Here is a 14,940-nt window from a genome sequence, read left to right on the forward strand (position 1 = left end):
ACCCCTTCCCACACCCAGTCACACTCCACAATGATTCCAGTACTATTAGCAAAGCTGGGGCTGGAGGACATGATTTCAGTGAAAGTGCTACTACAACAACAACAAAACAACAACAGGCAGCACAGAGGAGATGCAGGAGGAGCAGGAAGGCAAGGCAGGGCCAGCATGCCCCACCAGAGCAGCCAGTGGCACCACGCAGGCAGCCCCCAATCCCTTGCATCAGAGCCAGTCCATTCAACCTAACCCCTGAGCAGATCCACACCCTGTACCGTCTGGACCGGGACACCTCACCACCATTGTGGACAAAATACATGACAACATTGTCAGCCTGATTGAAACACGCACCACCATCCCAGCCCTACTGAAGGTAGTGTATGTGCTGCACTTCCTGGCCACAGGCACCTACGAGCACACAGTGGGGCACATGCATGGCATTTCACAACCATTATTCTCACGTACGCTGAACCAAGTGCTTAATGCCCTCCTCAAGCACCATCCTCAAGCACACAGACGACCACATTTCCTTACCACGGTCTGCCCAGGAGATCTCAAACACCAAAGTTGGTTTCCATTCACTGGCCGGCATCCCTGGTTGCAATGGCGCCATCGACTGCACCCATGTGGAATTGACGGTCCCATGTGCCATGGAGGTAGCGTACCACAACCATAAACTATACCACTCAATCAACGTGCAAATGGTATGTGACTCAAACAATATCATCACACATTGTTGTGTCCGATTCCCCGGATCAACCCATGATTCAAAGGTCCTGCGGAACTCCACGATACCACGCTACATGGAGCGACATGCAGGGCAGAGATCCTGGCTTCTCGGTGAGTTGCATGTTAGGCCCATGGAAATGTGATGTGGGTAGGTGATTGGGGTAGAGATGCATACTTCACCTGGCTGAGATGGGGGGTAGAGATGCATACTTCACTTGGCTAAAATGGGGGGTAGGGATGCATACTTCACCTGGCTGAGATGGGGGGGTAGATATGCATACTTCACCTGGCTGAGATGGGGTTGGGAGAGAGATGCATATTCCCCTGGCTGAGATGGGGGGGGGGGGGATGCATACTTCACCTGGCTGAGATGGGGGGTGGGATGCATACTTCACCTGGCTGGGATGGGGGGGGGGATGCATACTTCACCTGGCTGCGAGTGCCTGAGGGAATGGACCATGCTCATACCCCAAAGCAGCCCAGACTGGACCTGACACCTGACCACATAATGCAAGATGTAAGCAGCCCTACCATGTAAATGATGCAGTGTCACAACCATTCCGCAGCCATCTGCATGTGCACTGTACCAAATCAGACCGCATCCCCCTCAACATAATGCAGCTACAAGCAATTACTATGGCCAATGGACAGCACCAAATACCATCAACTGAAAGGACAGTCCCCCATTACTGCGTACAAAGGAGTCACATGAGGGTCAAATACATCAATACACCACTACACTGACACAGAGGTCCAACTGAATTGCATGTCACCATTTGTTGTGCATAGTGAGATCATCATGAGGCTGACATCAATGGTGCCAGGATGAAAGCATACAAATTACTGGACATCAGCCAGATCATAGAAACAACCGCCGTGGACTAACACAGTGCATGAGCACTCACAAGGAACTGGACCCCACTGAGCCCACTAGTTGATGGCACGCACACCAGTCCATGAGAGGAATAAACACATAGCAGTCACATTGTGTGTCTCCATTCATGCATGGAAATGTGGTTGAAATAAAGAAATACATGCATGCTATGGTGTCAATGAATGAGGTCCCAAATGATGTGATAATTTACACATACATTTTGTTGCCCACATGCAGGTGATGCAGGCTATCCCTTGAAGAGGTGGCTCCTTACCCCAGTCCGGAACCCACAGAACAGGCACCAGGAGGACTATAATCGTGCACATACACATACCCGTGTGGTGATTGAGCAGACATTTGGCCTCTTGAAGGCTGCCTCAGCAGGTCTGGTGGGGCACTCCTGTACTGCCATGAGAACTCTCACTCAACTCCCACACACACCCTCTCTCCCTCCCCCCTCAAATCCTCCACACACCCTCTCCCCCTTCCCCCCTCCCCCTCAACTCCCCCACACACCCTCTCCCCCTCAACTCCCCCACACATGGTGTGCAGTAGCGTGCACCAGTGGTCCACATGGCACCAGTATGCATGGCTGTGCCTACTGGCTGCCCCTCTTCCAGCACCAGCTGCCCCCCTGTCCGATCTGTGCAGGTTCCTGCCAGACCTCCGCACGGGGCTGGTCCTGGTTGAACTAGCAGTTGATAATGTACCCGGTTGTTCAGAAAACTGTGGTGGACGCATGGCCTGCATTGCTGCCACCATCTCAGAGAGGACGTGCCGCACTGCTGCCAATTCGGCACAAATGTCCTTCGAGGATGACTCAATACCTGATTTCAAAGATGCAGCACATTCCCAGATGTCATCCCTTACACTCCCACATTCAGTTATGTGCTGCGTCAACAGGCCAGTGAGCTCCTGGTGCTGGGAGTTGCAGGCCATGAATGATCCGGAGACAGCCCGTGCAAGCTGGTATCGTGCATGCTGCATGGGGACAGTTGTGGGGAATGCAGGGGGCCTGTGGCGGGAGTTGCAATATGCAGCTGATCCTCTTCCTCATCATCAGAGACTACTGCTGTGGCAGCTGTCTCGCCCACTGTGCTGCTTGCAGCCGATGCAGTCCCTTCTGCCGCTGCCACTTGGGTGCTGGTGGCTGTTCTGGGTGCTGTAGTGGGGGCCGTAGAGCACATTGGTGCTGTGGCCTGTGGTGTTGTCTTGGCCTTCCGATGTGGTGCCGGTTGGCCTATGTCCCTTGAAGTGGAGGGGCAGTGTTGTCCCTCCTCGGCCTTGGCCTTTTTACGTGGTGCGCCATCTTCCTCCATACTGTCCTCATCACCACTGTCTGATTGCGTGCCTGTGGGGGACCAATAGAGGGAGAGGGTTAATGATGGGTCTACAGGCATCGGGCATGCATTGGGGTGGCTGCATCCATATGGAATGGCAGATGATTGACATTGGGGGAGTGACATACGGTTGCTTGGCTTTTGGGTGGGTGATGCATGGAGGTGTCTGGCCTTACACATTTGGGGTGCATTCAGCATGTGGACAAAGTGATGCTCTGCACTCCCTGTAGGCAGTCTTGTACTCATGTGTCTGATGGACCCTTCTCTACATCATTGCACTGTCAGTTCAGGTGGACATCATCGTGGTGGTATTAGCATTGTATCATTTGGGACACCTACCTGCATCGGCCGATGAGGGTGCTCCTCGCTCCATGTCCCCGACTCCGTGAATTGACTCTGCCCCTATGGTGGTGGCGCATATCTCCTCCCACGGTTGTAATTTGATGGGGGACTCCACACTTCCACCTGTCGCCATCCCCATGTTGCGTTTTGCGGAGAATATGCTGCGTACGTGTAAACGCAGGTCATCACAGCGCTTATGGCATTCTTTTGTTGTGCAGGGTGTGGTGCCAACGGGGCTGACTTTCTGGCTGACCTCCGCCCAAATTTGCTTTTTGCGCTGCAGTGCTGGACGGGACATCTCGTTTGAGAAGACCTCATCTGCATGCTCCTGCAGTATCTCAGCTAGCATTGTCAGCTCCTCTCTGGAGAAGCGCTCCTTGCGCTGGCGATCTCCCATTTTCTTCACAGCTTTTGGCATGGTTAAATGCAAAAGGTAGTGGTGGAGGTGTGTAAGAGTTCCGGGGGTCAGATGAATTCTGGTTGTGGTGGATGGCAATGGATTGTGTTTTTAAACATGGCCGCCATGCTCTTTCCCTTTCCTGTGCAATGACGCTACTTCCGGTTCCGCTTATTAACGGTCACCGCTATAAGCGGTGACCGCTAATGCCGAAGGCTTGGATGCCGGAGGAGCTATTTCCATTTCAGACGGTGCCGGAAAGGGTTTTTTTTCAGGGTTTTACGGCATGGCGGGGAGGTCATTACCGGCATGGCGAAAAACTTGTGTAATTGCGCCATGCTGGTAATGACGGTACTTAGCGCCCGGGCCGTAATGAGGGTCAATTTCCTTCACTTGCAGTAGTGCATGCCCTTGCAGCAACATAATCATCATGGACATACCGCACACGTGGTGGTCCCGACCGGCCCGGGGTGTGGCGTGCCCTGTGCTTTGTTAAGGAGCTTTGTGGGGAGGCCACAGCATGGCTTGCAGGGGAGCTGCCAAATTTTGTGCTACACCCTTGGCACCACTGGTTCTGATAAAGGAATAGTGTGTAGTGCTTTGAATTTAAGTGTGCGTAATATTTCATCAAGTGGTGTTTTTTTTTTTAAAGTCTTCTGGCACCCAGTATTGAAATTACATAATAACTATTGGGAGTTTGTGGGTATATTGAAAGAAACTTTCACAGATATTATACTCCAGCAAAGATAACATTATCAGGTGCACGCATACCAGTCTAATAAGTTTATTCTATCTTAGTGGTAGCTGAATCATATATACATTCATAACCAGGGAAGGAATTTTGTTGATGCTAAATCCTGGTCAAGGATTTCATTTTCAGGCCTTGCTCTTGCTGCATTTTTATCATGGTTAAATAGCAGCGCGCGCCTCCCCAGGTCAGTGCTTTTTTGGTTCAACACAGCAAAGCCACAGATAACACATACTTCTGTGTCCTTTGATCTATAGATGTTTCATACACTGCGTTACAGATTTTGGTTACCCTGTTAGAAATATTGCATTATGTATGTTTTACAAATAGACCCAACGTCGAATCTGGAAAATGGTATTCCACAGATGTGTAATCGTGGACAAATCATGCCTCCCTCTGTGCCTCGGTTCTTATATCTTGCTGAAATGAGAGCACCTGGAAACACGGGTGCTGGAAGCATTTAAAACATCTGAAGGTTGTTTGCCATCACTTCCTATGATGTCACTTGGGGAGGGGGTCAAATTACATCACTTCCTGTGATGTCATCAGTGGTTAAGGGTCGTGTGATGTCACTTTCGCCACACCTGGTATTTTGATAAAATAATGTCCCTGCTCTTTAGGCAGGAATATTGCAACTTAAGTGGTGAATCCGTTTTTGACTGAGAACTCCTTCCTTATAAAAAGACCTGGTTCTCCAGTTTCAGCTATTACCTAAGAAAGCAGGAAAGGTGATATTCGCTACGAAACCTATTGATGCAAAAACACCAGCTATGAATGCCTTGCATTGCCGCCATATCGATCAAAGAGTTATCCTCAATACCCTGTGTATTGTCCATAAAGCCCCTCGGAATACAGAGAATGCCTACATGAAAGCAAGCCTATATAAATACCAAACAAGAAAGAATCTGAGGTTCACCCACATCAACTTGCTGTCCACAGAAACCTTCAGGAGGAAACCCATGCAAGCCACACTTTGGCAGCGTTGAGATCCACAGTTTGGTAGAAATGACTAATGTAAATTAGGGCAAAGACAAACCATACAAGGTTAAAGAGTCTGACTAAGTAGGATCTGTCTGCTCAAACAGTCCTTTTGAGACCTCATGTATCTCCCACGTAGTAGTTTCTGCAATTACTCTGAACTACTCAAACAGCAGAATAAGAGTTTGCTTTATTGAATCTCATGGAACTTTGCTATCGCCTGCTTTTGTGATGTGCCCGATCTGTGAAAGGTGCGAGGTGTTATGTCCTGCCCTGTAACTAAGAATATACTTGTTGGCTTGCCTTATGATTGACTTTTATCTGTACCCTCCGTGGCATTACTTATTCCACTCACTCGTTCCCTTCCACGTCAAAGTGGTTGGCCCTCATTACGACCCTGGCGGAAAGGGGTTTACGCCGGCGTAAACCATGGCGCCCCTTTCCGCCTGAGTACGAGTTCCCTTAGCGCCATGGTGATTTTAACGCCTGCTTTTAGCAGGCGTTAAAATCCATGGCGCTAAGGGACCTTGTTGTTAATTACGCCACCGTAATTTACGGTGGCGTAATTAACGCCTTCCCCACTCCCATTATACCCTATGGGGCAGAAATGGGAATGGGGAAGGGTAAATGGGGATTGGGGACTTACCGCCCCGCCAAGGTCGGAATGGGGCGGTAAGTCCGCCAACCACCATGGCGGAGTTGGCAGTTTAGCGCCATGGATCATGGTGCAAATAGCACCATGGTTCTCCGCCAAGGTCGTAATGAGGGCCGTTGTGATGCAAGTGGAATGTTACAAAACTTCAACTCGGACTGATTTCACGTCCCAATTTATGGCTGGGTGTGGCCTAGCTGGCAGTTGTCGTTCTCCTGTTTCTTACTGACTGTGGACTCCATTTACAACACTTATTTTCCAACGAGTGTGCTATTAGCAGCTGGCATAATTATGAGCTAGGCCAGGGATTTATCTACTTTGAGTATTAGCTGCCCACTTAGTTCCTCAAGCAGGTTTTATGAATACTGGCAGGCAGTGCGAAAAAGATGGCAATTATGTGCAGGGGTTCAGTTTCAAGTGCAATTACGAGTCAACCTTGTTTAGAAATAAATGCACACTATACATTCACCCAAGCAGCAGGATGAAATTTAGTTCTTAATAAGCAGCAGATAAAAAAATGCCATCCCAGATCTTCAACCCATCCATAGTGTGTGTATTCAAACACAATGCAGCACAGAGGGTTCAGTCAGGCACAGGAAGAGATCACATACAGATAGACACACAGCATGTTCAGATTGAGCTGTTTCTTTTCGCATACACGGACACACCCACACACACATAGACGTACACACAGGCACAGGCAAGCTCTCACAAGCATCCCCCTTCACTCCCAGAAGGCAGCCCATACCAAATGTCAAAACAGAAGCTTGAAGTCACCCACACACCACAGCCTCACGCACAGATAACGCCGGGTGTTTCAAAATTGAAGCCCGCTTTCCGCACAAAAATGGCAATGCACATATTCCCACAAAGCAACATGGTGAAGTAGGGGCAGAAGCGGGTAAGTCGATTGAATAGTAACATTTAATGGAGAAACATATTGTTATTTATTTATTTTTTTATCAACTTTATTTAATAATTATACAAAACATAATACAACTGAGTAACAACAGAATGGGAACAAGCAAAATATTACTCCATATACATCAGTGCAACAAAATGCAAACATATTGTTAACAAGTGATAACTTTGTATCATTAAATAAGTATGGATAAACTACGTAATGTGGATGGAGGGGACGTGAGCATCCGTTGTGTGGTCTCTCCAGTCTCCTGCTCGCTCTGCCAACCATCCTGCCTCGCGCCGTGCTCCACCTCCACGTTCCACTCGCGAGCTCCCCAGCTGTGCCCTTCATTCCTCAAGCATCGTCACCTACGTATGATACTACACATGGCTAAAAACATATCGTTTTTTGTATTTCTTTTAAAGTATGCATATTTAATGAGAATCTAGAAAACGTATCTCAGTTTTTTAGTAATATGAAATCATTCATGATAATAAAAGGTAGCCTGTAAGAGTAGGAGCCTTTTGGAACAGACTGACTAGATACAGCAGGCATGATGGTTAATGAAGAGATCTCGAAGCTCCCATGTCCGTATGTGAAGGCAAGAGGAGAAAGGGAGCCATTTGATATCATGAAGGTGACCATTGATGGCTATTTTCAAGCTGCTCCTGGTGGCAGGTATAAAGTTGAGCGGCTGGTGTATCAACAGAAGGCTTCTAGGAGCATTGAGGCTGGAACATAGAGGTGGAAAATGCTTTTATAAGTGGTACCCAAGTGCAAAATAAGTGGGATTGCAAGCGTTTACAAGGATTGGAACACAAGTATGAACGACATGCATAGGGCCCTGTGCACCACTTGCTTTTGCCTGTAGGGGGAGGGGATGAGGATCTGGGAAGGATGATTAGCAGCAACATTGGTAACAGGCTACTAGCGGGCTACTTGTAGGAGCTTGTAGTGATCTCGATCTAACTGAGGGCTAATGCTTTGACTCGGGTCTTTACAGAGTGGAAAATGAGGTTGGGACATATAGTTCAGATGCAGACCAAGTGGTGGTTGTCAGACGGGATGGTCTCTATGAAAAAGGTGCTAAGCCTAATTTCACTGCCAACATTAACCCACAAGATGCTGTGAGGACAATGAGTGTTAACATATTTTTGGATGCACTGGAGGACCCTTAAGACAGTCTGCTGAAACGGCGTCATCAACCACAGATCTCAATGTTGATTTGGCCCTGGTCTATCTTAGATATTGGTTGTGCACCGCTTTTCAAGATGTTTTTTCTCATGTCGCCACTAGGTGTCTCCTTGCCATTCAGTGGTGCTGGAAACACTCACACCTTCATGAGATGGCTCCCATCACAAGTGCTCTGTGAGGGGGAGGAGAGTGGGGAGTAGGTGTCCTCTAAGCACATACGTTTTCAGAATCCTGTCGCTCTATGGAGCAGCAGTGTCTGAGGGGTTGAAAGCCGACCGTGTTAAACCCTGGTGTTAGCCTCATAAACTGGGTAAATGCATTGTCAACTGTGTGACCCCAAAATCATAATTTTAGTATATGATCAGCATGTATTTGGTTTGTATGTATTTATTTGCTTTTCGATTGTACCTTATTTTTTTGCATGCATTTTTCCGTACTCTTATTTCTAGCTGCTGGAAATACATGTTGGTGAATGTATGCAGTGTTCCTTATTTATTATTTCTTCATTCCCTCCTGTCTTTACAGCACTTACTTATCACATAAGGCATTCTCTATTGGTATGCACTAAATACAACACAAGCAGAATTAATCCACAGTATATTTTAAGATGAACCCCCATATCAAAATAATGAGACCACTTCCAGGCTATTATTATTGTACATGACACTGTTGATTGGCAAGTGTTTCTTAAACCTTGCTTTTTATCCCTTGACAGATTGTTAAACCCAATGACAGGCATTTTGATATATGAAACCACTACTTCCAGCCTGTAACTCAGTGAAAAGAAAAGGTCTGGCAACCAAGCTACAATGGTAATTTCTGCTCCAACTGTACATAATCATATCAGAGAATCAACACATCTCCGTATATCGCAATGCACAACTGCTTCAAAATGGCATTGCACTTTACTGCACAAGTGGTGAGTAAAGCAAAGCAAAAGAGGCGATGTGTGTAATATCTAGCATTGATCTTAACCTCTATCATCGCCCTGGGCAACCCTTCAGACCATCGTTCTTCACCTGTCAAGCCATTGTCTGGGGATGATAGCTCAAGGGCAACATGCTCGCCTTGGAAGCAAGAGGACATGGAGCAACATAGGTTCGATCCCCGGGTCCGCACATAGAAACCTCTGGGTATTAAGCTTGTTATAAATAACCTATCATATCGTATCATTACAGAAAGGGAAAAGACCATATGCAAATCAGGCTTAGTCTCACCCCAAAAGGGGACGTTTAGCCCCAGCTTCTAGGTCATATGCTTTTTGCACGATACCACAAGCATCCCCAGACATGTTTTCGTCTAGATGCAGCTGACTCTCTCACCCAGTGTGTCTGTTCATGTTTCTATTTATACTGTTACAAAACCAACTAAAATAAGCATTGTACGAGCTAGTTTTGCCTTTTGTATATGCAAGGGAATCACCATATACCAATGAGTGTCATTATTTACCCTATTGTTCACAATATATGAGAGGTATTACTATCATATATGCTATGATAGGGTATTTATAACACACTTAATACACAGAGGTTTCTAGGTACAGACCCAGGGATTGAACCTGGGGTGATCAGTGTCATCTTGCTTTTAAGGCGAGCATGTTGCCTCTGAGCTATCCTCCCAAGATAATGTGCACAGATTGGTGCTCCATCATGACCAATGGCACTTTCTTCCCTCTGTTCATACCAGCTATTGCTACAAAAAGACCAGATATTCCCATCATATACTTAATTGTCAAATGTTGACAAGGAACTCAACACATTACATTAGATTGCGCCCAAATGTTCATGTACTCATAGAACTGTTAATAAAACATTCACATGCCAGTCAGGACTAATAGTAACACAGCTTGTTAAGTGTCTGTTTGAACATAGGGAAGAAAGTGCCATTGGTCATGATGGAGCACCGATCTGTGCACATTTTACACGGGCCACTTGTGTACTGAAGTGCCTATTACATGTTGTTAATATTAAGATGTTCAGGTAAACATAGTGCACTGAATTTGGTATTGTAAAAATGTAACAAATAAAATAATATTGGAGTTGGATGGAAAGGGGGCATGAAAGGAGGAGTAGGAAGCCTCGCTTAACTTTTCCCATTATCCAGCAAAGTAACAAGATTAGTTGCGCATTGTGTGACAAAGTATGATAGCTTCTTATTTATGTTCTGTATTTCTGTATCAAATACAATTAAATGAAATATAGGGCCAATTTCAATAACCCATTATAAGAGGTGGTATTTGACCTTAACCCTCACAACTACTCCATATTTGGCGGCCATGGCATATGCCCTTTTCAATCAGATGGCATGAGATCGAATCCAACAGAAGCACAGATGAGGTTCCCCATACATAATCAGGGAATTGGTTTAGCAAAAAACCTTGTGCACAGCAGCGCAGTTTCCATCTAGCACCACACGATCTAGAGAATGAATAGGTGCAATAACTTCCCCTTGAGGCACCTTAGCAATGGGAAAACATAAGTAAATGAAGCAGAGTTCATTCAAAGATTCTATGGGTCATGCATTGGAGTAAAGGGTCCATTGTGTGTCATCTGATATTACAACTGCCAATGAAATGAACTTAAGGGAGCCAGCTCAGTCACTGCCTTTGACTCACTTCTCCATGATGGCTACAAGAACATTTCCAAGCCACAACCTAACCATGCTGGTGTCGGGGTTGCTTAAATCTTCCCTGGGTGGGTTCCTTCCGCCCTGATACTCACCTAGCCTTACTCTTCCGTTGAAAGCCTGGTTTGCAAGTAGGTCATCTTTCCCTTCTCCTCTACGACCATAGCTATGATCTACAGGCCCCCTGGCGCTAACACCCTGTTCCTCTCTGAATGGGCTGATTTCTGCTCCTCTCTCCTCTGAACATCCTCTAAACTTCTTCTCTTGGGCCACTTCAACATCCACTTGGACTCCTCTATCACAGCATCCTCTCGCTTTCCGGACCTCTGCACCTCCCTATCCCTCTCCATGTTCCCTTCTTGTCCAGCCCACACACTCTTGATGGCCTCATCCACTCTAATCTTTCACCCCCCACTGACCAGACCTCTCTCCTGGTCAGATCACTCTCTCCTCTAATCTTACCTGGGTCCCCTCGGACCTCTGACCGCACCGCCTCCTGCCCTGCCGGCGACTTTCACGAATATCCATCTGATGAAATGAGTGTCAGCTGCTGCCTTCACATCCACCTTCACCCCCTTCTAACCCTCCCAGACTGCGGGGGTCATTCCGAGGTTGGAGGTAAGGAATTACCGGCACAGGTAAGGGTGCCGATGCCGGTAATCCCTTACCTCCGTATTCCGATGTCCCTTTGCGGGTCCTTCCTTACCCTCCTGCTTTTAGCAGGAGTTAAGTATGAGACCCGCAAAGGTACTTCGGAGGTAATTACGGTACCGTAATTTACGGTGCCGTAATTACCTCCTTCCCCATTCCCATTGAGCCCTATGGGGCAGAAATGAGAATGGAGAAGGGCAAAAGGTGAATGTGGAATTACCGGTCCCTCCAACCCTGCAATGGACCGGTAATTACTTCATTCACCATGCCGGATTTGGGACAGTTTCGGAGGCAACCATGGAGCTAATTACTCCATGGTTAGCTCCAAAACCAGAATGAGGCCCTATACCTCTGAATATGCTCTTAGTAACCTCCATCTGGCCATTACAAACACTCTGGATATTCTTGACCGAGTCATGAGGATCTGCCTGAAACCTGCCTCCAAGAGTAATACCTGGTACAACTCCAAATTTGATGCCCTGAAATGCAAGAGCAGAGCTTCAGAACAGAAGTGGCAAACCTCAGGCTCACCCTCTGACAAACTAACCTGCCGCCTGCTCCAAAAGCATTACAGAATTTCCAATCGTGCCAAGGAAAGGGCCCTCACCCAGGCACGTGTATCTGGTGCATCCAACAACATGACTGAACTCTTTAAATCTGCAGGGAACTAGCCCACCCTTATGCAGTCTCCGCCTTCCCTCTTCTGCCCCAGGCCCTCTGCAATGCACTGGCCACACACTTCACCACAAACCCTTTGGACATCCTGAGCAAACTTGATACTCTCTCCCCAAACCCCTTTCATATTCCCTTGCCTCCTATGGCCTCCCACTCCACTTCTTTCTCTCTTGCCTTCTTCTCCCCTGTCACACCTGATGAGGTCACCAGAGTTGTCTGCCTTATGAAGGACTCATCCAAACAAGTTCCTGCTTGCTCTTCCAGAACCATAAAGGACAACATTGTCTCGCTTGCCCCTGCTCACACTGATTTCTGCAACCACTCTTTTACTACTGATTCTTCTCCTCCTCCCTCAAGTAGTCCCTTGTGTGTCCCCTCTTGAGAAAACCTTCACCAGAACCTACCTGCCCAGCCAACTACTAACGTAATTCTATCACTCCCTTCCTTGAGGAACTCCTGTAGTAGCTGGCCTTCCTCCAACTGACTTCACACACTGAACTGCTTGCACATCTGGACTCTAACCTGCCAGCTACCCTCATTCTACTCGATCTATCCACTGCCCTTGACACAGTCAACCTCTCTATCCTTATAAAACGGCTCCACGATACCCTGGGTATCTCAGAGCAGGGACTGGACTGGCTGACCTCCTTCCTAACTGACAGTTCATCCCAGATAATTACGGGCACTGTCTCCTCGCTTAACTCTTTCTCCACCTGTGATGTCCCCCAGGGCTACAAACCTCTCCCCCTGGCTCTTTAACACTTACCTTGCTCAGCTGGTACTCCCCATTTCCTACTTCTCCCCCAGCTTCCAGTGTTATGCAGATGACACACAATTCTTTCTAAAAATGTCCCGCTGACCCCCTTGCATCTTTCATCATCCCGACTGCCTATCTGCCATCCAGTCTTCGTGCACTTCCAATGATCTCTGCCTCAATGTCAGCAAGACTGTGATCCTTCCTATTGGGACCACTCTGGCTATCCACTATGGGCTCTCTCTCTTTTTCTTCATCTGAAACCAGAAACCTTGGAGTCATCGTCAACTCCTCTCTTTCCTTCTTCCCTCAAATCCAGGACATTGCCAAGAAGGCCAACTTTCAACTCTTCCTTCTCAAAGGAATTCTCCCTTATCTCCCTTTCCCCCAAAAGCTCAGTGTTAGCAGAGTTCTGGTTCTCTCTAGGCTAGACTACTAAAATAGTCTTCTTTTGAATCTACCCATTTCCTCTCTACAACCCCTCCAGCTAATCCAGAATAGGGCAGTAAGACTCATCCTTGGCCTCAAGCCCAGGGACTACATCTCTCCTGCCCCAAAAATTATTCAATGGCTCCCGGTTGCTGCAAGGATCAAGTATAAATCCCTCTGCATCATCCATAAGGCGGTCTTAGGCCAGGGTCCACGCTACCTGCCACTTGCTCCTAATAAATACTCTCTCTCTAGACATCTACGGTTCTCTGGTATCAACTCTCTGTTTGTCATGCATTTCACTAAACAGTGGGCTGGAGGTCAATCTCTTTCCTCAGCTTGCACCCTCTTATGGAACAGCCTCCCCCTTCCTCTTTGGCCAAACCTCATCAAAATCCGGAAGCTCCTCAAGACTTTCCTTTTCACCTCCTCCTTCCCTTCTTCCCTCCTGATGAAAGCTGCCTAGCACTTCCTACACTGGGCAGTTACACCTGCTGCTCACTCAGGAGCACGGGCATTCCAGCACTTACCCCCGTCTCCCTCCTCCCCTCTCTCTGTACTTCCACGCACTGAATGCTCACAATGCCTAGTAGGATTGTCTTTATCCTCCAGTGTATTCATTTGTTTTCTATCCCATGTTCCCTCCCTCTTGCCCTGTGGGTGCTTGGAACCACAATTTACTTGTTGTATAAGGGCCTTACAAATGTACAATAAATCCATAAAAATAAATAAGGGAAATTAAAGAACTGAATATTTTGCGATGGCATGACAAAAATAATGCTGTCTTGAATTTTCCCGACTGATACGCATTTGAAAAATGGAAGAATTTGAACTCAAGTCCATTTTGTATTTAACTAGTGTTAGGCAGAATCATATGCAGTACCCTTTGGGAACACCACACACAATTAAGACTACAAGTGACAGAACAAATTCACCTTTGGTTCAAGCTGTAGTATACAGTAAACTGGTAGCGATGGCTGAGCAGCCAGACTTATCTCAAGAGTAAAGTGAGCAGTATCAGAAGTTACACAAAGGACAGTAATTACTATGGTCCAAACTAACACTGACTCAAGGTTTCTGAGTAAAAGAATATACATTTATTTACACATTCATTTGTAAACAGTTCACTATGTAAAGCAGCAGAAAAATCACACTCTTAATATACTACACAACACCCAATCAATTCTGGACAAAGTAAGCTCAAAATGAAGTGTGAACATAATGCCACTCCAGCAATTTCCAACAAGAAGGAAAGACAAGGTTATTCACAATCAATAGCACCGACAAGTAAGAAGGCAGGGCAATCTAGAAAAGGCTTGCTACAATAAGTATTCAAATCAATGGGCCTCGGCCAATGTTAATGGTTCAGAGTCTTTGCAGAGGATCACACAGTTCAGAGTAGTTTGCGGTTGAGTCTTTGCCAAGAGTGCGAAACGAAGTTGGTCGAAGGGAAAGTTATTTAAAAGAGTAGAGAAGGACACGGGAAGAAACCAGCAGCAGAGCAAAGCAACAAATAAAAGGTGTGCTCCTTAAAACCCAAACAGGGTCCGGTCCTCCTGACTATCCGATTCACTGCAGCAATGCACAGCAAATTCGACTATCGGAGGGAGGCCTTGCTTGGTGTTTGGTGAACTGGTTGGTCCCACCAGCTCAA

This window comes from Ambystoma mexicanum, chromosome 2p (genome assembly GCF_040938575.1).
Source record: "Ambystoma mexicanum isolate Mex_15411 chromosome 2p, UKY_AmexF1_1, whole genome shotgun sequence".
In the NCBI taxonomy this organism is placed as follows: domain Eukaryota; kingdom Metazoa; phylum Chordata; class Amphibia; order Caudata; family Ambystomatidae; genus Ambystoma; species Ambystoma mexicanum.